Source organism: Anser cygnoides, chromosome 1 (genome assembly GCF_040182565.1).
Source record: "Anser cygnoides isolate HZ-2024a breed goose chromosome 1, Taihu_goose_T2T_genome, whole genome shotgun sequence".
Taxonomy (NCBI): Eukaryota; Metazoa; Chordata; class Aves; order Anseriformes; family Anatidae; genus Anser; species Anser cygnoides.
The window spans coordinates 140,101,320-140,126,483 of record NC_089873.1 but is presented as its reverse complement, the minus strand read 5'-3'; the positions used below and the strand labels follow the sequence as shown (position 1 = coordinate 140,126,483).

Here is a 25,164-nt window from a genome sequence, read left to right as displayed (position 1 = left end):
TCCAGCAGGGGCTGTCACAGAGGCCACGGGCTCAGAAAGGCTCCCCCTGCAGAACACCTGGGGTTGTGCTAATGCCATTTCACCACATCGTACAACTTTTACCTTGACCACAGCAGTGCCATGGCCGTACTGAAACCACTGCTCCCTTCCCGGCCGACAGGCTCCCTCAGAAAGCCGCTGTCATGCTGAAGTGCTGCCACAGGCAGCAGCCCCTCATTATGAGATCAGATATTCAAGGTTTCTGGAGACAAAATGCCATTTCACCAGCTGCCAGCGGCGCTTATGAAATGTGAATCCAACCTTGATGAAAATTAGGTCCTATTATATGATTATTAACAGTGATTATAATAAAACTTAGTGCGTAACAGTCAAAAAGCTTTTATACTTTGATCATTAAAATTCAGTATGAAAAGTTACAAAAAAAAAGCACTTCAGAATACCACAAAGTGCCCAAATCAGACACGGAGACCGAGTTAGAGAGCAGCCCTTCTAGAACACATGCTGAGGAGCCTAATTATGGGTCTATTTAAGTGCAAAGTGGCAAAGCCACCACAGAAGACAGCAAGAGCCCGGGACACAGGCCTGTCAGCCTGTGTGTCCCCACACCAGGGACAGCAGCCATTTTGGGGCATGTCCCCACTCCCCCCTCCAGGGACCTCAGCAAAGGACAGGCAGGTAGACCTGCAGGGCCATGGGGCAGAAATAGCACAGTAATAGGAAACAGACCCAGCAGGAGAAATCACTGGAAATGGAAATAACGGAAAGACAATTGTGGCTTTGTGCAGCTTTGAGCTCTCCCAGCCTTACAGCTCAAAAAGGATAGAGGACCCTGAAAGGAATGACTGAAATACACAGTAATAGAAACACAGATCTTGGCTCCAAGCAAGAAGGGCTTGCAAGACAAATCTAAATCAGAATTTCCCCAGGTGGCATATCCTTCTCTAGTCCTTTCTATTCCCAGTATCCTTAGTTGTCATATCCTAATGTTCTTCACCTGACTTTATAAGGACCCACACTTAGATTGACTAATTTGACTCTTCCCATCATTAGCAGCCTGTAAAACATCAGCACAAATAAGCCTTTGCTTACTTGTCCTTTCTTGGTTTTCTTGAAAGAGAGGAGAAAGAAAGGGAAGGCAGTAGGGAGAGTGTGCTGAATTACTGAAAGAAGTTAGCAAAGTTACTCCCTTCAGAGGGGTCCCATTTTGGGGCATGGCTGGCACACATCACAAAACACCAATGACACTTCAATTTTTGATAGATGATACTTTCCCCCAGATATTTCCTTGAAGAGACAAGTCCCTTTGTCACCCAGTATAAGGAGCAGAAACATGGCTGATGTAGTACCAACTACACCATCGCTGAGCTGGTCCAGGCCTTTTCCATTATCTGGAAAGCACTGAATATTGGTGATAAGACAAAATCCTGAGTGAAAGTCCAGGAAAGCTGGGCTTGTTGCATTGCACCTTGAGATCAAAGGCTGGTGGGTTGGGGTGGGCCAAGTCACAGCACACAGAGGCCAACACCACCCCATCAATACCCTTATGCCACCTCTGGTAGGCTGCTGCCCTACTAGGCAGCCACTTGCTGCCTGTGCTAAAATCACAACCTGCCTTCCACCCTAACAGATAACTTCAGAATGCAAATATTTCCAACTGCACATGGAAAATATAATTGTTCTTGTCTTCAATCTCAGTACATATATTTACTTACTGGTTTTATTAAGACTGTAAATTATAATTGAGATATCTTCCCACTTGTTAGATTTTTCATAACATTTGGTTTGTCTGAGCACCTGCTGTGAAAGTATACAGACTTTCAAGTGATGTCAGGCTGTGGAAACATGAGCTCCATCTGTACTAGTTTTTTTAAAGATGAGAACCTGAACACAACCTCTAAAATTGATCCTGTGTCACCCCAAAAAGTGGGAGTTTTATCTTGAGGTGAGTAAAGACTAAATTAGTTAGGCTCTTATAAGTACAGAGCCTTAGCCTGAAAGACATTTATTTTAAGAACTAACATCAATGAAAAATAAAAGAATGCCAAGGACAAGAAGCTTGAGAGAAAACCTGATGCCTGGATACCAAATCATAAACCACATTATTGCACATTCACAAAAGCTTTGCAAAAAAATAAAATAATACAGCATCATTTTGCCACAAGAGACAGGTTTGATTGTGATTACCCACGTAGCTAAAACATTGCTAAGGCAACTATCACCATGGTATCTAAGCTTCTAAGACATCGGTGCATTTACCATTCAAGAAAATCTCAAATGACTGCATTTCTCTGTAGTTACAGAACTTTTCTTCACTTTTATTTCTTCTTCCTTTTTCTTATCTTACAATGCCTCCATCAACAATGAGACATAGGTGAGATGTTACCATGTGAAGGTGAGGAGAGATTTTAGCCAAGGAAAGTTCATTTGGGATTCATCTGGAACCACGCACCAGCAAGGGTTTTTTAGCCACAGCTAGAAATTGATCCAGCAACCACTCATCTGGATTTTGACTATGAAAGGGCTAATACATTATTTAAGCAATATTTGTTATCCTTTTTCATCCTTTCCATCCCAGCCCAAGCAGTTGAACATCTGTTTTTAAAGTACTAGTACAGAATTTCTTTTTCTGTTAAGTTTTCAGGTGCTAATAAGATCAACAGGCTATCTAAATTATTTTATTTAAGAGAGTTTGTGTAGCCTGCATTTTAGTTACAAAACATAATGCTGGAGGCAAATGATGTAGCTGGTAATATATCATTTAAAGCATTATTTTCCTGAGTATCACTAAGTACAACATAGTATCTCTGCCATCAAAAATGAAGAATTTAATCTTAGAGCCCATGAGGATACAAAATATGACATCTTCTTGAGAGAACGTCCATAAGCAGTATGTTTTCTGTCTTGTGCATCTCATAATCTGTCAAAGCCTTTCTCCCATCAAGACTGGAAAAAATATTACCTCTACACTCAGTCACCTTTGCATTACCAGGCAGAAAGCCAAATTCTAAAAATTATCTATTGGAAGAGGGAATGTGTGGTGCTGCCCAGTGGTGAATGCCACCATGCCTGCCTGGCTCAGGCAAAGGAGAACATGGCTTTTTAAGCAACAGTCATGTTCACCCCCCCAGGGCTCAGATGTGCCAGGGAACCTCTCTCCCAAGGCAAATTAAAGCCAGATCTCCCCTGCCTGGGAAGGCTCTCTACATCATCCAAGCCTAAATAAACTTCTCTCCCACCAAATCCTCCCTCAGCCTGCCCCTGTGCCAGGAGCAGAGGCCAGAGGTACAAGCTGCTGAGAAGAAGCTCACAAAGTGCTCACAGGGCATCCCAAGGCAGATGTGCCACCAAGGCAGCTTTCTATATATGCATCTCCCTCCGGGTATGCATCTCATGACAGCTTCCCCACAAGTCGGACAGGTAATACTGTACTGGCCTCGTGTGGCAAAGATGCCTAAAAATTTTCTCAGCAGCAGGGAGGAGAGTAACAACTCCTGGTCTGTGGCCCTGAGAAACAGAGCATGGCTTCAGCACTACAGCTCGTAAGTCCTCCCATAGCAGGGTTGTTTCTGCATGACCATTGCCATGCATAACCCTGACCCTGCTGCCCAAGGGACAGGCGAGAACCATTCCCAAGACCGGGGAAAAACTTTTCCCTAGAACTGCAGCCTAAAAAACAGACACCATACACACAGAAGCCCCCACACCAGCACTGCCAAAATATGCTTATTTATATTTATTTACTTTGCTTGAAGAAAAGGTGCTGGTATGTCTAACACTGTGATGTGCAAGCAAGAATTCTCAGTGTTTCTTATTTGGTAGGTTTTGTCTTATAAACAGAAAGTGTTTCTAACTGTAGGAAGCAGTTGAGACTGGTTTGGGCTTAAAGGGTATAACAAATTATTTTGACATACATGATTTGACAGTATATTCCAGTACTGCCATTTTCCACAGAAACTGTGCCTATCCTACTTACAGGATCGCCATTATCCCATAGGGTGGAGTTAGGGATTGCATGGAATAATGCTGCACAGAGCAGTCCTCCCTTGTGTGACTGAGTGGGAAGACTACAGAGCAGGGCTGGCCACAGCAGATTGTCACTACTTTTCCTTCAGTGTCTTTGGGGTCTTCTTTTCTTTGGAGGTGAGACAGCACGGAGCCATTTACTGTGGCCTCATGCTTTATGTTGTCACTCAGGGATGGGCCCACGTGTGTCCAGGAAAGTGAGGAAGGGCTCCAGCCACAGTGCCTCGATGGAATACAGCAGAAGCCCCTAAATCTCACTGCTGCAAGACGGTGGCTGCCCTTTTGGTGGCTTCCTGCGGGTGGGAGGCAGCCCTTGATGGATCACAGCTCTTACTGACGTCCCAGCTCAGCGAAAGCCCTGACACCTTGCTTCTCAGACCTTTCACACACAGGACCATGACCTTGTTGATGCCTTGCCTCCTTTGGACTGGTATCCCATATGCGACCACAGAGCTCAGGGAAGATACAGGAGCAATGGCCTGGCAGGACAAATGTCCCTCTCTGCAGAGAGGTGGTGTCCAGGCTAGGAGATCCTCAGCTGGGGAAGGAAAGGGGCAAGGTGGACTGGAGAGTCAGAGTGAGTAAATGGGAGGTCTGCTTCAGGAGGAGTAGTGAGGGAAGCTGTGGGGGGTCCGGGCATGGCTGGTGACAGGGTGTGTGGAGGAAGAGAGGAAGATCTGGGGCTGGTCGTAATGGTGATGGTCATGGTCATGACAGGGAGGGCTGCGCAGTGGGCAAGCTTATTGTATAGACCTGATTCAAATAGCTTAACAGGGGGCACCATTTGCAGGCCATGAGACAAAAGACGAGTAACTCTGGCAAGAAACCACTTTCAGGCCGCCAAACAAAAGAAAATGACTTGGTGTTATTTTCCTGTCACACAGCTGCATCAGTGCAACTCCATGGGCAGCAAACTACAGCACAGGAGCAACACCAAGCAGCCCAGGTGGCAACTCCTCTACTGAACGAAAATGTCTACTTGCATCCCAAGAAAGTGCAAAACTACTGGGTTGGCTAAGAAAAGTAGCTGAAAAGTGAGTAGGGAAAACCACGGCCCCGCCACCGCGGCAGCACTGCGGGTACGCGGGCAGACGCTGACCCCTGCTGGCAGCCTCGCCGCCTGCCAGAAAAGGGTTTTCCCTGGAAAATAAATAAATAAATACATGCATACGTACGTAGGAACACACGTTTTTAAAGCAGGGTGTCCCCCGAGCCACACGAGGGTCCCCGAGTGGGGTGAGGAGTGATCATAGAGCAAGTACCCGTTTATTTGCACGCTTAGGGTGTGCAGAGGGGGTTCTGGCCATCACTGAGTCACCCCCGCTTCAGGACTCACTTGGTTGTTCATGGATAAAGTATCTATAAATAGCTGGGCGGCAGTGTTTCTGAATAGGCAGGAATGGTCTTATAGGCAGGAATAGGTTCTGAATAGGCAGGAATGGTATGCAGTTGAGGCAGGAAATGGTTGTAATGCGTTTTGAGATATTGATTAGCAGTGGTCAGCTGGATTTTAAGAATCAGTAAAAGAAAAAAGTTAAACAGTTTAAGGGGGTCTCATTCAGTCAAGCTGAAGATGTCATTGACACAGAGACTCCTGTCATCATCAGGAAAGCAACTGAGCATTCTGTTTGAGAGCTTCAGATACCCCAGAAATTAGGCTTTTTTTTAAAGAAAAAAAATGTCCCTGCATATCTGCATCACAATGCCCTGCTCTTGCTTTATCTAAATAGTCAGTTTGGGAGCCTTTTAGGAGGAGTCCTTGTTGAAGGAATAATTTTAAATGAAGAGCTATCAGCTTGGTCATTAGGAGCAGGGCGCACTGTAGGCATAATGACAATCAAATGAGCCAGTTCCAAAAAAAAAAAAGTAATTTCCTTTTTTGTCTTACTGCATCTGCAAAAGAGGTCAAACCAAAGCCCTTTCAAGCCAACAGGCAGAGTTGTCAAATGTCTGATCAGATACAGATAACTAAGTTGGGACACTTTGTAAGGTTAGGCCCCAGTTAATGCCCTGGGTCCGCATACAGCCCATGGAGCGACACAGGCACTGACCACCAGGCTCACTTGGCAGTGGGCACCTGAGACAGGGCAAGTGCATCATGCTCCAGAAGTGCCTGCATCTCCCACTGATGGCCGAGGGACCTGGGAGTGAGGGAGATGTGTACTGTACCACAAAGCAATGCTGTGCAGTTACTGAGGCCAACATCGGGGCTTGGCCATTTGAAGATGTGCTTAATGCTGTCACATCTCTGAAACAGTGCAGTTGTTGAAGCAGATTTCTTGCTGGTAAGCTGAGCAGGTAAAGGGAGAAGGAGAATGAAAGTCGGTATTAACACAAGTCGCTGGACAACTTAGGTGATGCTGTTGAAGAACTATAGCGGCATCATCAGCACACAGGGCCTGTGAAGCACCCTCACTGGAGGCGACATGGCTCCCACCTCTTGGAGGAATGGGAGGGAGAAGCACCATTCTTGACGAGCCTGGAGACTCAGGGTGCTGTGTTAGAAGGAGGCTGAATCAGAAGGAAAATGATACAACATTCAAATATATTCTTTTGGATTTAGGGCTTGGTCTTACTTTAGGGGGAAAAAAAAAGAAAAAAGACTCTAGAAGATACTTGTAAAATGTAGCTGAAAACTATTCAGGAAATGCAGGTTGCTTTAGCTAAGACATGCTGAGAAACCAGGCATGTTTGAAAAGAAAAACAGTGTCTTTCCTGTCATGACCTATATGCAAACCCAGAGAGAGTTTTCTTCTCTCCTTGAGCTATGAAATTTCTTTTTATGCCATAAAGTTAATGTTTCTGTATTCTTTTAAAAATGAGATCAATAGCAAATACCATGTTTCAAGAAAGCTACCTAGCCTGCTGAGATGCCAAAGGCCTTTCATGAAGTCTTTGTGCAAGAATATGAAATGATTGACACTGATGAGGAAAACTCCAGCACTATCGCCTTGCTAGAGGACTTTTGAGAGTCTTTTTGACTTCTCTCTGGCACTTTCATAACCCATCATTACATATTCATGGGAAAGCAATGAGAGCTCATGTGGTCAGATCACCCTGAAGCGTGTCTGTGGGTAACCCCTGAGGTCCCGAGGCAGAGGCTGACAAGGAACACCCGGCTCCACAGCCCTTGCCAGGGCCTTGGGCCTCTCCAGCTGCCGCAGGCAAAGGCAGCACAGGGTAACCACAGGTGAGGCAGGAAAGGTTGGAGAAGAGTATTCTGAAATCTGAAATGGCTTCTAATAGGCCTTTATTGGTGATTGCAGATTGCTGGTGTTGTTTTTACTTTGGGCTCCTTATCCTACAAGACATGTCAAAGTCTATAGCAGTGCCCTATTCTCATATTGGGTGTGTATAAAGGTCTTCATATCTTTAAATATTGCTTACATACGTTTTTAAGTAACAAGCAAGACAGTAGGAAGGGGTTGATTAATTGACACTATACTTTGAAATCATTACAATAACCCTGGCTAGTTTCAATGGTGTTTTAGAGAAAAGAAAATTCAGGTTGCGAAGTTGAAAAGGAATACCAATATTAAGGGACATTTTTATATTAGTTTTATGCCCATACTATGCTAATAAATGTTACAAGTTCTTAACAAATTATGCTACAGACTTTCAAGCTGAACACCAAACTCCCTAAAACAAAGTGCAGAAAAATGTGTTATTGCCCTCAGAATGACATGTCTAGATGATTGTTATTCCCACAGTGTCAATCTTTCTTATGTCTAACTTGATAAACTGCAGGTGCTCGAAATTGCTGCAGCAGCTAGAATACTGATAGGCAATAAGTGTTCATGTCACATTTCTCCTGTCCGCTGTTAGCCTAAATTTACTTCATAGGAAAGATGATGATAAGGAGTCTCTTTGCACAAAGGAATTAGAGCATCCATATGCCTTGGCAGCTGTACCATGGAAAAATAAAATACCAACAGGTGCAGAAGAGCAGAGTTCATGGTACTGATGGTTTCTCCTATATTCTAAATATACAGCAAATCAGAATAAAGTACATCTCCTTCATACAGAACCCCAGCACAAATGGAGGTAGCAGTGACATAGACACAGTTTTAGCACACCTCTTTGTCCTAAGTATCTATCAGACTGGAATTTGTTTGTGAAATGTCCCTTGGCACATTCACTATTTCAACTACAAAAAAAAAGCAGCACACTAGGTATGATTATATTTTACAAAGTGAATGTAAATATTTCATACACTGTTAATGTGGCTGGAATTTTTACTTCCCTGCGGGTAAAAATAGCTGACCCTCATTTGTTGACACTGGCTATAATATATTCAAGATAATTAAACCAAGAGGGAACATTAAGGGAGCTAGTTAAGTATTTTGTATGTATTTATTTCTATGTTCTATGATCAAAAAAGTTTTTGTTTACTTTCTACAAATAATTTGTTGGAGTTTTTTAATTTTTTTTCCTTCCTGTACTAACAGGTTTCATGGCCATATTCAAAAATTAATCATCACCACAGGACAAAACTACAATGAATCCTAAAATAATATTCTTCTGAGACAGCCATAGCAAACAGCAAAGCATTCTAGAAGCCAGACAATGACCACTGTAAATGTACATATCTGTACTGATTTCAAGCATCATTAGTACTTATTCTTCTTTCCAGATAGCCAAAGGGATTTGATTCAGTCCCTATCAAAATTTTGCTTTGATTTCAGCTGGGAGAGGGTCATACCTGACTGAGCTAATAAACTTCAGTTTCGACTAGAAATTTCAATGTTATTCTAACAACCTGTTCTTGTGTGAATTAAAAACCAGTCAATCAAACACTAAACAAGGGAAAAAAATGAAAACAGACATATTTAGCACTTACTTTTCTGGAATTTGGGCACTCCATTAGCACCCTACTGCTGTACACAGATTTTTGCCTTCCTTGTGTTGCAACTGAGCCTGCTTTTATATACATTCCTACTTCTTTCAAATGATCATGCACTAAAAAGAAGCACAGCTTCATTGATAAAACTAGTGTGCCCATGCTGTTGATGGCACTGGTTCACGTTACAGTCCTGACAAATTCATTAATTTCTCTCTCAGCTTTAAAACATTCTTACAAAACCAAGAAGCTGAAAGCACATGCTATAAGATGTAGATTTGTGAAGCTGGCAGCTTTCTGGAGTGCTAAAGCTTATGAAAATCCAAATCCAAGCTAAAATGTATGGAATGTGAGCCTCGGGGCTTTATCCAAAATACATGGAGACTGGTGAGAGTCCTTCCACTGTCTTCACTCGACTTTGGATCAAGCCCTTCAAAGACGTAAAACAGAGGCTTAAAATGCCAAGCTTGTAGGAGATACTTGGTTGCAGATAGAAGTTGCCAGGCTCCATAACTCTGAGGGGAGGGCTGAGTAATGCATCCTCAGGGCTAGAAGGTTAAAATCACACAGAGAAACTGTACACATTGTGCTGGCAAGTTGGCCCCAGGACCATGCACAGGGGAAATACAGGAAGGAAGGGATGTCAGACCATCCCCTCCGGGTCCACAGCATTCCTCCTCTCTTAGCCATGGCAGACAATCTTTTCACGTTGGTGGGAATTTGGTCACGAATTATTTTATTTAGGTATCCCTGGAAGAAGATATTTCAAATACAGCACAGAAGCAGAGCTTTCCTACCAAAATAAAAAGGAAGAGCACTAAAATCTCAAAACTGATCAAGCAACTTCATTGTTTCAGCAACTAGGAATTGCTTTAAGTGCTTGGGAGTGAAACCACAGCCCAGCAGCTGCCACCAAACTGGAGATGAGAATTGGGATTGCTGTTCCCTGCTTTGCTGTCTGTCTGTCTTGGGGCAAAGATGTGCCTTGTCCTCTAAGTAACTTTCATCCAGTAGGGTTCACTCAGCAAAGCTGTAAATTGTTTTGAAGTTCTGAGGTAGAAGGCACTGGGAAGTGCATTGTAATATCAATAGTAACTGCATTTTCTCAGCAAAATATTTGCACTCTGCATGAGAGTACATTTCATGGGAAGGGGGAAAAAGAGTGGCCTCTTCATTCAGATTATCTTAACCAAACCACCTCTGACAAGTGCTTATGTTCCTTGGCATTCACTTAAGATGGTGCATTCCTGGGCAGAAAGTTCATTGCACAGAAGATTCATTAGCAAGTCCTTCTGTGAATCCCAATAAACACTGTGCCCTCCAAGTCTCCAGAAGGTCTGAAGCAAGCATGCATTTCTGAAGTAGCTGCTTAAAGATCTGAGGGAAACTTGGCTGGAGGAATAGCCACATGATCCTCCATCCTCTTTAGAATTTTTGGCTTTCAAACAGTAAGTCCAACGTGACTTGACAGCCTTATACAATCAAAAACTCACCATTGACCAACCGAGCAATGCAATACTGGGAAGGTTAACCAGAAGAGGGAGGGAGATGAGTATCCAAATTCCCTTTCTTTCTGTCTCCTCATTTGAAGATTTTACCTTATAACTACTCAAACGGAAGTGAAAAATTCCCACGGGGAATCTGGCTGTTGTGCAGAACAACATTGCTGGCTGAGGAAAGGCAGGATCTCTTTCCTGGCCATGCAGAGCAATCCACGCAGAGCTTGTGTGAGCACAGCACTAATGTGAATCAGGGCAGACCCCACTGCAAGGACAGCTCTGAGCTTTTGAGATGTTGGGATGAGTGTGCATACTTTGGGTCCAGAAAAAAGGAGCTTGGGAATCCATGAGCAGAACCTTCAGTGCTTTGTTTCATCTCTAGCCCTTCATCATCATACTCTCTCTTTAAGAATCCCTATTGAAAAATAACCCTTGGAAAATATAATTGCTGGTCATAGACCTCAACAGGGTGCTGGAAGAAACTAATATCTTGACTGGATCCACTGTGCTCCTTGTCCCTGTCCCTATATTAAAGAGGTGACAACTCATTCCCACTGTGGGTCATGGGAACTAATGCAAAAGGAAAAGGAGACAAAACTGTTGGGCCTGACATTCACACTAATTACTCTTGTCCCTACCCTAAAACCGGTGAGAGATGTGTTTGCACTTACCCTAAATCCTCTTTTCACAGTCAAAGCAGTGTAAATGAATGCTAGGGTTGGTGGAAATAAGGACTATTATCTTCAAAGAGATTGTTTGACCTACCTAAACTTTGCAGCAATTTCACTGTAATAATTTTTTATTTTTTTACCCTGACACATTGTGGAAATCTCACACTAGCAGTCACGAGAAAGTGGAAGACAATGACTAGATAATTTGGTGCATCCCAAAGTCTTTAATTTAATCATGGATTGTACTTCGGGAGATGTGTTATTTAAAGATATGTAAGAATTTCATATCAGGCTGCAAACATTTGTTTCTTTTACTTCATGAAAGATAATTGCTGGATTATGGATAATTGTTAGATAAAATATTCTTTTCACTTATCAGAGTTCACAAAAGTTACCTCATAGCAGAAATAGTTCTGAGTTAACTCAGCAATGAAGAATTCTAAATTATTAACTTCCTCTGATATCCAAGTAGTCTGTATTTTAAAGCTAAATATCATTTATCTGGAAGTAAATCAAGTCTCTCTGGTGCTCAGAGTTGTAGTTCAACTAATTTATTCCTTAGCAAAGTCCAAAAATGGTTATGTTTACTACATTCAACTTTTTTTTGAAAGTGTTCATGAAATGTGTTAGATTTAATACATTAAGCATTTATTTCTGATTTATGGGACTTTACAGCAGTCTGTGGGTAGATGCAGAACAATCTTTTTGCCAAAAAGATCAGTTTCTCTTCTGTGTCATTAAAGCCAGAAAAATTGAACCTCCAGTTTGACTTCTAGAGCAGTGAATAAATGGCTGAAGAAAACCAATTTGCATGAAGAGGGAAAAGGTGTCTATAGCCCATGAATGATCGATAAACATAGGCAAAACATTTCAAAAGGAATGCAGAAATTTGTTCTTTTCTAAATGTAAGGAGAAATAACAGCTGTTTAACTGGGAGTCCTGCATTGACCACAGCTGTTGTGAGAAGTTTCCCTTTGAAAATACAGACCTTAGCTTAAGCTTATATGCCCTAATATTAATAAGATACCCTTTGTTTAATGGATAGCCTTGCTGTTTGAATTTTGTATTATTACGGACTGTTTTAAGGCAGCCATCTGGGCCCAGTCAGACCAAGGATCTCTGCATACAGACCTAAGCACATAATAGGTGGAGGACCAAAGAGTGCAGCCTGTTTACAGACGGTGAAGCTATATAGCGAGGAGCAGTGGCCCTGCAAGGTGCTCCAGCATTTAACAAAGAACTCAGCCTGCATCCTCCTGCACCATGGAGCAAAAAGGACAAATGTAATCCCTGAAGGTTTAAGGCCAAATAGCACACAGGTATTGAGACTTGTTCTCTTGCCATGTTAGAATTTGTTTCCTACCAAGTGCTGGGGTTCCCGTTTTGGAAAGGAATTTGGAAGAAGGGAGACAGTGCAGAAAACTCACAATGCAAATAATCCAAGGGCTTGAGAAATGCCTTACTGCAGAGTAAGTCCCATTTATCAAAAAAAAAAAAAAAAAAAAAAGGAGCGATGACTCAGTTATTAGGCCACCTCCACAGAGAGCAAATATCTGGTACTAGTGCATACTTTAACTTAGTGGAAAAGGCAAGATAAGAACTGATGGCTGGAAGATGAAGCCAGATAAATCCAAACAGGAAATACGGCAATTTTTTATGATGTTTTTAAGTGGTCACATAGATTAACTACTGAAACAAACTACTGAGGACAGCAGACTGGCAATGCCTCCCCATCTAGAGTTATCACTGGGACATCTGCTTAGTCAAGACATGCTATTCAATCCAAGACTGGGGAAAACCGGCTAAAATGTGAAAAAGTGTGATACAAGAGTGCAAGTTAGAGATGAGAGTCCCCTTTAAACCCAAATTCTGTGAAAGTCTGGCTGTACAAATTTCCTTTTGATCCATGATCTCACAATCATTTGAGGTTCATTTTCCAGCAATTTGTTTTTTATACTTTGGCTTTAAGCAAAAAAAAAAAAAAAAAAAAAAAAAGGTAAACCAGATACAGTTATCACAATACAAGTTGTTAAGTTGTTTCAAGTTGTTTCAAAAAAATCCTTACAGTAATCTATTCCTTTTGGACCTATAAAAAAAAAAATCTGGTTACTGAGATTTTTTGTGCATTTTCATGCTTAAAAAGCAATGCTTCTGCTGGCAATTTTCATTGAACACTACTACACTACTATTTATAGAGCCACTTCAGCAATGAAATAGGAAGCTGTAATCGCACTCTACATACTTTGGCAGCCCTTGACATGGGCAGGATGTCTGAGAGGTACTGTATTCAGGCTCTTCTTTTCCTTTCTTAATAAAAATCTGTCTTCAGAACTTCCGTATAAAAGGGAAGAACTCATTAGCTGAGAGGCACACAAAATGCAAAGAGCTCATTATGCTTTTGGGATGAAGATACCAAGTTTAGCCAGATATTGTATTTTAATTGGATTTCCCAGCAATAAGAACAAAACACTCTCAAAACGAACCCTCCGAGGGAGGAGAAAGCAGGACTCTGCTCTTTCTCTGCAGGCCCTGTAGCCAGTGGGACTTGTGCAGATCTTTCCTCCTTCTGACTCCAGTACTGGTGGAGCACCTCACCCACTCTGCAGAGGAAGAAACCACATCAATAAGTGCTGGTGCCTGCAGCCTCCCTTCCTTGCCCTGAGCCACTGAACCTGAAGAAATTCTTCTAATAGACCAAAAAGAGGGTTGGTTATGTGATCCTCATGTCAACCCACCTCTTGTTTCAAACCTGAAATATCTTGACCTTGCTTCTCCTTGGGAAGCTGCTAAAACAGACCCTTAGGACCAAGGGGATGCTGCAGGGTCACTGTCACTCATGGGCACTTATGCTTAGCAGATGGACTGCCAGGAAGACAGCACTGCCTGTCCAGGTACCCGTGCAGGTATGTGCTGCTCTTCCTGCAGCACGAGCACAATCTGTCCAACAGCCCAGCAGAGGATGTCCCTGACGCGCGCTGTGTATTTACACCAGGCACCTAAGACAGAGCGACTGGGCTGCCCATCCAACAGCAACCCTGCTCCTGCCTCTTCTAAGACCAAGAGATTTTGCGCATGATAATTGGCTTTGTGCTGTCAAAGGGTTGTGTAGGAGATATCTTTGTTGCTGACTGGAGAGAGAAACCTCCAGGAAAAAGGTTTACTGATGGCAATAGCAACCCCCCTGTGCTGTTTTCCATAAGAAATGAAGCATCTCCAGAAATTTTTGCCCAAACCAAGAATTTTGCACAACAGCTACCAGGTAAAGGCTGCCTCCCGACCTGTTAGTACCTGCAAGAAATCACAAGGTTGTGATGACGCTCTTGGGATATGAACACAAAAGCAAGTTGTCTCTGCAAACCTGTGAGCAAGGTCAGGGTGCACTGGCTCTCTCCCTAGAGTTTTCCCTCTGATGGTCCTCAGTGGAGCCTCTATGCCAACCCTGGAGATGGATACCGCAAGGTCCCACATCGCAAAACACCAGGCATGTTCAATGTTGCATATTAGCACTTCCTTGGACAACGCCTTGGGGTATTCATATCCTAAAGTTGCTTTAGAAAAATGCTTTGGATGAAACCTTGGTGCCCTTGAAATTCATCCTTATTGAAGTCAATGGCAAATACTTTCTGCTTTGCTCCTCTGGCAAAACAGAAAAATATACACTTCTGAAATCAAAATGAAGGTGGCTGCAGCTTCATAGATTGAGCAAGGCTGGAATGGCTTAGCTTCACTGCTGTTCCTACATGCATGCAAATGAACTGCTTTACTATTATTTAATTTAGAGCATTTGAGTTACTGAAGATGAAGCATGCATGTTATGACAGATTTGAGACTAAAGCCTGCTGCTGAAATTTGCCACAGCCACGTCATAAACAATTAGATATGAAAGATGTAAAAAATGGTAACAGAACAGTGACAGGAGAGGTACAAACACAGTCACTGCTGATATCCCTGGGCATAAAATCTCCGATGCATGCTGAAAACATGAGTTGCATCAAGATCTGGGGTATGTCATCTAGGATCATTTCCTTACAGACACTTACCCAAATGTCCCAGCACTCAAACAGCCCGTATGTCCAAGACAAGAAAAGGACTATGTAATGAAAACCTGATACACAGAAAATTTTAGAAGAATGTGGTATTCCTGATGCACTATAGTTGTGCAGCCTTTGTAAAGATATACAGTCTGAAGTAATAACCCTCATATTTGGCATGTATTGGTGCTAGAGTGTGCATACACAACACCAAATATATCCCATGCTGGCCAAAGACAAGCAATCGTGACACACCGCATAAATTAGAATATACATGCTGAGAAATTCCTTGAAAACAGAAAAAAAGAGTGTATGAGAATTGTCTCTTCAAGCATCAGGTTCCCGCTCAACCCCAGGCCAAGTTAGGCGTGATTTTGTGTGAAGCTACTCCAGATTTGTTATGGCCAGTTACCATTTAGATTATTGAGAAAGAGATTTTCTAGGCTCAAGCTAAAGCACAGTTTCCCCAGTGAGGAGTTTCATAGACTTTGCTTTTATATTAGAAGTTGAAGCATCAACTGCATTTGAGCGTATCACACACAGTCTAAAAGGAAAGGAAAATCAGCTGGCAACATGGCTAAGAGAGGCTGAGAGAGGTGTTAGGGAACTGACCTTAAAAAAAAGAGAGAAGCACAGTGTTAAGAAAAGGTTAAGGCACAGCTTGGTGAATCTGCTTGTAGATATTCCAGGGCAGCTCAGAGCTGCCCTCCCTCACCCTGAATCCCATGTCCTGCCTTCCCCAGTCCCCAGGGTTTTGAGGCTCTTGAACTGGTGATGGTGGCTTTGTTCTCCATGGCCCTTGTTGGATTTGACAAGAAGCTCAGCATGAGCCAGCACTATGCAGCAATGTGAGCCCAGAAGACCAACTGCATCCTGGGTTGCATCAAAAGCAGCATGGCCAGCAGGGAGAGGGAGGTGATTCTCCCCCTCTGCTCTGCTCTCATGAGAACCCACCTGGCATGCTGTGTTTGGCACTGGGGCCCCCAGCACAAGAAAGATGTGGAGATGTTAGAATGGGTCCAGAGGAGGGCCACAAAGATGATCAGAGGGCTGGAGCACCTCTCCTGTGAAGACAGGCTGAGGGAGTTGGGATTGTTCAGCCTGGAGAAGGGAAGGCTCTGGGGAGACCTTACAGTGGCCTTCCAGTACCTAAAGGGGGCCTACAGGAAAGCTGTCAGGGAGTGCAGTGATAGGACAAGGGGTAATAGCTTTAAACTAAGAAATGGTAGGTTTAGATTAGATATTAGGAGGAAATTCTTTACTCTGAGAGTGGTGAGGTACTGGCACAGGTTGTCCAGGGACGCCCCATCCCTGGAGGTGTTCAAGGCTTTGGGTGAGGATGGGGCTTTGGGCAGCCTGGTTTGGTGGGAGGTTCCCCTGCCAATGGCAGAGGGGTTGGAATTAGATGATCTTTAAGGTCCCTTCCAACCCAAACCATTCTGTGGTTCTATGATTCTGTCGTTTCTGCGGCATGAATTTGACCAGCCACTTTCCGAATCCAGAAGAAATGTCAGATATTCATAACTTCCTCCTGCAAAGTGCTTCTGCCCCATGACAATTCACTGCAAGTGATGCTTTATTAATAGAAGGGTTTTCGTGGAAAACTGCAAACATTCTAGTTAAAAGCAAACTGAAAGACAGACCCTAAAACATCAAAAAGACCAAGGGGTCACTGCAAATACAACAGAGTTGGATTAAAATCTCTGTTCAGTCCAAAGCTCAGTTTTTATCTGATCGTCCCACCAGCACGGCGTGTGACCTGATTTCGGGTATTCTGCTGCTGTCTACCGGTACAAGCTGTTGGTGCTGTACCAGTTTCTGCAGAGGGGTTGTCTATGCAAGATTCTGCATATCTCTTGGGCTGGTGCGAAGACTTGTCAGCCTGTGGTCAGGGCATTCATTTCCTGTGTGGAGGATGCAGCTTGAGATTTCTTATTTCCCCGAAAGATTTAAAGCCATCTGGAGCCCCACAGTGAAGGGGGACACAGAATAAAGTACAGTTCACCCTTGGAGGGACCTCTGGAAGGCGTCTGCCTCTTATGCCCAAATTCTTTATTTCTTCTCAGAACCAGTGGGAAAGCTTTGGAAATGTTACAGTTTATGAGAACCACAAGCTTAATTCCAGTTCTGAAAGGGCTCAGGCACAACTGGGTATCTCCCTATCAGCCCATAAGGTCGGTTTTCAAAACTGATACCTGTTATTTTATTTTATCAACACACTTCTGAAAAGTTTATCCTCCATCTCATCCTTGCAAGGCCCCACCTGAAACTACGCCACATGCCGTGCCCCAGTCCACCTAGAAGCACATTTGCCGAAACCAAGACCACGCTTGCATCCAGGCGAGGGCCGGACCCTGGCACACACAACAGCAGCAAGAGCACTTGGCTGACATTCATTCCTCAGCTGACTGGCCTGACCCTGAGGTGAAATTCCTCAGCCGGCAGAGAAGTATTCCTGGTGAGACACAGACAGCCTGAGGAGCAGCTGGGTATGAACCCACGGTGTGAGGAGGCCACATTTCCCTGCACACTGACAGCAGTCTCCCAAGCCCCTGTCATATGAGGAGCCATCACAAAGCCAGCTCCAGCTCAGATGACAGATAATTGTCCACTGTTGGCTACAGTGAAACATTTTTTCTCCTGCACTGCTTGACTTCCTAGTGCAATGCACCAGGAAAAGTGGTTTCAGCAGGAAATTGTATCTCCAGGGTGAAGGAACAGCTTATAAATTAAATTAGCCCCATTCAGCATGCTATGAAATTTTAAAGCAAATCAAGCAAGGGCATATAAGCACAAGACTGGATCTTGGGGGGGAAAAAACTAGCAGATATAAAATCGAGTATTAAACACTATGTTGTGGTTTAACCCAGGCAGGCAGCTAAGTGCCACACAGCCACTTGCTCACTCTGCCCAGGTGGGATGGAGGAGAGAATAGGAAAGGTAAAAGTGAGAGAATTCATGGGTTAAGACAATTACGGTTTACTAGGTATGGCAAAAGCAACGTGTGGCACGGACATCCACAGCCACAGTCCCTTTGAGGTGTACCTGCTCTGATGCAGCCTTCTCCATCAGCCACAGTCCCTTCAGAGGTGCCTTCAGACACCTGCTGTGTTGTGGTCTTACCCATGGCCACAGACACTTTGAAGTATTCTGGCATGGCCTTACCCACGGCCACAGACACTGCAAGATGTGCTTGCTGCAGCATGGACTTCCCCATCGCCACAGATGCTTCGAGGTGCACTTGCTCTGGAGTGGACTTATCCATGGCCAGAGACATTTGGGGATGTACATGCGCCCACGTGGGCTCATCCACGGGTCCCAGTCCCTCTGGCACGAGTTCATTCTGGAGTTCCAGCCTGTCCAGTGCAGTAGCACAGGCACAGCAGCGATGCCCTGGCCATCAGCCAGCCCAGGTGCATGGCCACAGCTGTTATCAAAGCGTTCCCAGGCACAGCAAAGCAAGATGACAAGGAGTAGAGCAAATGGCAGAAGCAAAAGTAGCCACTAACAAACATTGGACTCTAACATACAGAAAGGCAAGTAACCCCCATGACAAGCACAAGAGCCTGCCTATTAGCAGCTAAACAGCTATAACATCTATAAATTTTGTCAAGCACACTCCACACTCCAAGCAAATCTGTCATCTTCTCAAACTTTTTATGCCCCATGTTGGGAAAAAAAAAAAAAAAAGACAGAGCTACAAAACAGGTAGAAAGTGTTCTTGCTTTAAACACAGCCCTCTTAACCAGAAATGTTCCTGCACACATTCCTAAATACAAGTGGCAAGTGTTCAAATGCTATATGGTATGGAGAGTACTGATGACAAATAGATACCAATTAGGCAGATATTTCTGCCTACAGAACACAGGTTAGCTTGGTTAAAACAAATCTCTAAATTAGCCATCAGTCGTGATATCTCCACAGTGATGTGGAATTTGCAGCAGCTCCTATAGAATAATGTCTACCTGGCACTAAAATTAAGTGCTCTTGCAAAGAACCACAATGACTGAAATTACCGGACACCAGTTTTAAGAAAAATAACTAGGGATAGGCATGCAAACATTGGAATGGCTCATTCATAAGCACAGAACCTTTGGCTCTACGGACAGAGAGATGTATACATATACATCAGCTATACATATGCCTATAGGTTATGAATAATGTCTTGCATAGCAGAGCCTGTGGCTTAAGAGCAGTAGTAGTTTGAGAGAAGTCTGTCATGCTGGATGCTGAACATTTGCAATGCCTCCCCAGTTTTACTTGTAGTTTCTTTGGGTACTTTTTCCCTTGATCACTGCCCTGGCCCCAAGAAAATGTAACAAAATTCCTACATATTTAGGGTGCTTGTGTTATGACTTAAATATAGTGTTCAAGAAGCATTTTCACAGATTGTGCTGTTCTGCTACAAAAAAAAAAAAAAAAAAAAAATTACAAACCTGTAAGCTAACAAAGCCATAACTAAAATAGATTTTTGTGACAAGCAATTACAAAGTGCTGGACCTCACTGCAATAGAAAGCGAACCTCTTTCAGAGGGAAAATCACCTATAAACGCCCTTTGGGGGGTGTTCAAGGAACAGGAACCGGTGCACTTGTATTTCTGCTTTGATTTTGTCAGCTTCCAGCCAGCTTCCCGGCATCCCTGCTGAAGCAATGGGGCAGAGCCAGCCCCTGCCCCGGGCAGAGAGAAGAGTGGCTTCACGGCGCTCGCCCCGCTGCTCCTGGCAGGACACAAAGTGCAGCCCAGCTGCGCAGCTGTCTTGAGGGATGGCCGCTTCCCTGCACTGTGCTTAACAGATCCACGCTAATCCGTCACCACAAATCCAACAAAAGTCATGTAACTGGTTCTGTGACTGGGAAGGAAAATGTATCCTGCAAGTCCTCCTGGTTTGATGACAGGTAAAGAAAATGAGATTTTAACAAATCAGCCCATGAATGGTGGAAAAGAAAATACTGCACAGTTCAATACGATGTTATATTTGACTAAACATTCCTGAGGGTGCCATTGTTCCACCCAGTGAAAAGCGATGACCCCGACACCATTCGTCCTGGAAGAGAGCTCTGTACAGGGCATCCCTGGCAGGCTGCTGGGAACTGCAGCTGCTGGGGCATGAATGAGGCCCCAGCTCATTCCTGCAAGCTGCAGGACCACAGCAATGGTATTAGCAGGAGGCAGTCCTGTTGGGCCTGGGCAGAATTCAATAGCTGGGAACTAGCACAAAAAGCAACCACAACAACAGCAACAAGAACAAAACTGCTGTCCCTTTGTGTGAAACAACAGAGATCGCAGCCTGGTCGACTAAAAAAGAATCATCAATGCTGTTTTCAATTTTGAAATTACAAGGTTATAAGGCTTATCATGCCAAGAATCTTTATTTGATTAAACCAGAAAAGTTGCAGAAACAGAAACATAGCACATGGGTTTTCTATGTTAAATTAAATAATTGTAATGATATATGTAAAATCGATGAACTTCTCTGCTATCTACAGATTGCATCAGTGAAGGGAAATGGTCACAAGAGACCTCAAGTGTAGCATCCACAGTGTGTGCTGGTATTTGTATAGATCAAGAAAGCACAACAGTAATAAGCCTTCCCAAGAGAGTAAAAGTCATGTGTTTATGCAAACTAATGAAAGGCAATGAGCATCAAACAAGATGGCTACAGTGCTGAGCCGGCTGATACTGCAAACCTCTGACATGTGACGTACGGCCGTGGAAGAAGATAAGGGTATGCTGATGGAGAGCGAGGCTGGCAGAGCAGAATAAAAAATCTGTGCACAACAGATCCCTCCCTACCACAGTCCCATGCCACATAGCTAAAGAGTCTTATGACACTGCAATAGCTCCTGGATCAGGTACTTTTGCTCCTAGTGAGGCTGCATTTTAAAAGCCAACTTCTCTGAGAGATACGTCCAGGGCTCCAGAATTCCCTGCTGCGGCTGCCAATTATCTCGGTCCCCTCTTCAGTACTTTCTTTACTCTTTTTTGTAGGCTCCTGAAGTACCACAGACCTGGTACCTAAACCCATTGATAGCTGCAGGAGGATAAGTCGTCTTAGCTTTACTCTCAATAGGTGCTGTTCAGATGACTTAAAAATAAAATTAATTTTTTTTTTAAAAAAAAGGTCACTAGTCAACCAGAAGATGTTGTATCCTGCTGTATCCTGCCCTTTTTGATAGGAAAACACTGGGTGCAGTCATATTCCTGCAGAGATTAAGAATTTCAATGTGTTCAGTGAGATCACAGGTCTAGGATCAGGGGTAAGGCGTGGAAATGAGAGGAACATGAAAGTCCAAATGTTGATTTATGAGTGAATAAGTTTATGTTCCACACATCTTCAAGCAAATGAACGGTTTTGGCAGCACTCTGCAGCTCTTCTAGTGAACACAGAATGTTTTCTTTCTTCTCTCGGGGAAATTAAAATGTCAGTAGTTCATTCCTCTTTCTTGTTTGATCTGTTCCTAGCTGGACATGGAGATTTTAAAGCGTATGATGATCCTACAGTGACCACATTAGAAATGCAAACATCTGCCAACCATTACCACACAGCGGTTTCTGAAATAATGCTCCATTTGTCCCTGCTCAGAGCAGAGACACACACAGTGTGCAATCCCTAACCATAACAGCCGGTGCCTGTCAGAAAATAGTAGGGTTTTTGCAGTGGCTTGTTTGCCCAAAAATCATAGGAAAGGTTGTCCAACCTTCGGCACACAGACTTCAGTAGCTTTCTTTCCTAAGTATGACAGGCTGACATCGTTTTGTAAAGTTCTCGAAAAAGAAACTGAGTCATTGCTGTATCAATAGGCAAACTTTACTGCAGTACTAACAACACTCTGCAAAAATAATTTACTGAAGCCCCGGCAGTTTAATCTATTCTGTGAGAGAGAGAATGGCCAAGTCTTAACAGTGAGAACCTAAAGGCTTTCTGCTGTAACAGGATTTAGCAATAACTTTTAATTGGCAGTTCAAAGTTAATCCTCAGGGGAAAATGTGATCTGGCAAAAGCACCCAGTCACAAAGAAAAGGAAAAATCATTAGACTGTGGATTTTCTTTTTTTTTTTCTTTTCTTTTTTTTTTTTTCTTCTCAGTATTTCTCTAGCTATTGTTACTGGGAAAAATTATAGAAATAATTGTTGCATTGTCTTGGCCTAACAAGGCTCTTCGTAGGTGACACATTTTTACCCCTTCTGTATTTAATTTCTCTACCAATGAAAAAAGGGCAAAAGTTTAAATTTGTCAGTGCTCCTAGTGGGCTTTACCTTTATTTAACACACCTTCTGAAGGGAAAACCATAGGCAAATCCCTTAGACTAATACTCCACTCTTCCTTTCTTTGTCTCTCAACATTATTTTCACAGGTTCACAGTCCCCAAATTTTCCTCCATTTCAACTTAAACAGCAGCCCCCAAAGGCTTGCAGTGAGGAACCATTTCTCCTCCTGGATTTAGCTGCAGGAAAAGCCCATTACCCAGACAAATCTCATTACTTCACCAGGATCTGTTCAGCTCTAAATTTCAGCAGTTCCGTCATCCATGATTTCCTTGCTTTGTTCCAGTGACATTTAAGACTAACTCATGGTGACCTGCTTAACTCAGAAGAAAGTATATGGATGCCTCAACAGAGAACTGATGAGGTCCAAATTAGCCTCCTACTGACAGATCAAAGCCTGCAGTGAAAGCTGAGTTGTCACTAAAAGCTCTGGAACTGCCCTCATGAAACTACCACGAGCTCTGATAGTAAGACGTGAAAACACCTTATCTGAGATTTCAGGTAGCAAATATGTCCACCCGTGACTGTATTGAGAAATATGAAGTTGCCTACACATCAGCCAAACCACATTTCTTGAAAGGTGCAGCTCTTTAGACTCTGTTTTATATGGGTACTAGATTCTGTTCTCGAAAAAAATACATTATACAAATAGTCCCCATAAAAATTATGTAGCTGTCTTAAGCGATTAATCCGCTGACCTCTTGCTTTAAGTTTCATTGAAATCCAAATGCTCATATCTAGTTTGTAAAATCGCAAACTCTCAGGAAGGAGGGCAGCTTTGCCCTTGTCCTCCTGCAACAAATGCAGCGTTGAACAGAACAGCCCATTGTTGGCCAGACAGACTGCTCTCTTTCTGGAAGACTACTCAAGCAAGACAACTAGAAAAATCACAAGAGCTTGTTACAAGTACAGCCAACATGAGTAAAATCCATGAAAAGGAATGTTTCTGAAAAGTAATAGTAGTATTCTATGAACTACTTCATTCATTTTTATTAAATCATTTTACTTTAGGGATGCATTCACTCTACAATATCTGTGCGTTGCCTCAATATGCAGAACTAAACATGTTTTTAAGTGTGTTTATATTTTACAGAATACCCAGCCCAAAAAGTAAGTCTGATCTACTTCTCTTACATGTAAATGCAATAGGAGCAGCAAAAAATAAATATCATAAATCACATCAGGTTTGAGTTCCCAAAGGAGCTACAATCTAAATTAAGTTAAAGCAATCTTCTAAATATTTAATATTCTGGGAAAGGTTAATGCAAAGGTAAAAGGAAATGCAACTGAAAGAACCACTGAATTTCATAACATATACTTGATGTGTTTCATTAATGTTCTAAAATGCTGAATGCTCAGGTACATACAAATGTTATACAGAAAACTCTGTGCTATTTGGAAAGTTAGAGTAACTTTTAATATGTATTATTTTATTGTGCATATTAAAACTTCTCTCAAAATTACAGAATTGCATTAAACTATCCTAGAAAACATGTCTTTTAGAAAAATTGCATTTTACCTGCTTTTTGGAAGAAGTCCTGAAGTGCTGCTTTTGTTTGAGAATAAAAACTCCAAAAGGAAGAAAAAAAACAAGGTGCACGGACGCAAAAAATAAAACACTTGGTTCAGCTGAAGGAGCTGCAAGATGCCTGTTGTTTTCTGAATAGAAAGTTTATTTGGGTGAATGGCTTTGTTGGTGTGCAATGCAGCTCAGCTCTTTGTAGTAAGTATCTCTAGATGAGGAGAGAGTGACATTTCATACTGTGCACTCTCATAAATGAAGCAGGAATTCCCAGATTTGCCATCACGTGATTTCAGTGAGGAACTAGCATTCATTTTACTCCCAGCACACATTACTCCCTGCCCAAACAAAGCTCTTTCCAAAGCCTGAGATGGTTGTAATAAGTGGCAAAGACTGAAAGGGTAAACAGATCGCTACGAGCTTCACTGAGCAGACACTTAACACGCTGCCCCGAATTCGGGCAAGAAGCAGGAAAAAATGTCCTGAGGAGGACAGAGCAAATGTACCCTTGTTAAAGTGCCACAGAAGTTATAAAAGAGCAGATTTAACAATTCTCACTAGGAAAATCTGCCAGCATTTGAAAGGGAAAAAAAAAATAAAATTCTGTTTTTCTGCCATAAGGAAGTACTAAAAAGATTATCCTGACAAATACTCATTCTCATTCTTTATACTGGAATTTCAAAGATCTACACATTCCACTGCAGTACTCAATGCGAGGTTAATTAAGCACTGTACCAGCCAAGCTCTTTTTGCCCTTATCAAACATAAATTGGCAGAACAACAATACTGTAGCCCTGTCTGTCTACAGTCCCAGTCCCGATACAGTATATGTCAACAGAAAGAACAGATGCTACATTAATATGATAGCTATGAGCAGAATAGAGAAAAGGAAAATAATATAAAATTCATTCTTCACAAAGAGAATGACACTATTGACATTTTGCCTTAGAGAACTGCATGTTATTAAGTAGAAATGATGGTTTCTGCTAGCTGAGCCTTCCTAAAGAAGCAATTTTTCATGAAAGATCAGCAACTATTTTTGACCTTCTAAGACTCAAGACAGAGATGAACACTTCCAGCTCGAATCATGATTATCCATAAGGTCATCAATAGGTATCTCCAGCATTCTCATTTGATGCACATCCACGTTGTACATCCAAGACCTGTCTTCTGTCTTGCTTCTGGAGAGGTGCTTGCTGCATGAGTCTGGTGAGAAAATGTGATAATGTGGACCACTGCACAATTTGTATTTTGATATTCCATCTGTGCTGTTGCTGGAGGTCCATAACTGTCCAAAAGTGTGCTTTTTG

General features: G+C 42.7%; 1 protein-coding gene across 2 annotated transcripts in view; it reads right to left on the bottom strand.

Annotated features, from left to right (window-relative positions):
• OCA2 (OCA2 melanosomal transmembrane protein) overlaps nucleotides 1-24,079 on the bottom strand; it is a 205,757-nt gene extending 181,678 nt beyond the window's left edge. For both annotated transcript variants that reach the window (XM_013180616.3, XM_013180617.3), the window contains exon 1: nucleotides 23,852-24,079. The gene's annotated coding sequence lies outside the window, so the exon portion shown is untranslated. The remainder of the gene's footprint in view (nucleotides 1-23,851) is intronic.
• Between the last annotated feature and the right edge of the window lie 1,085 nt (nucleotides 24,080-25,164).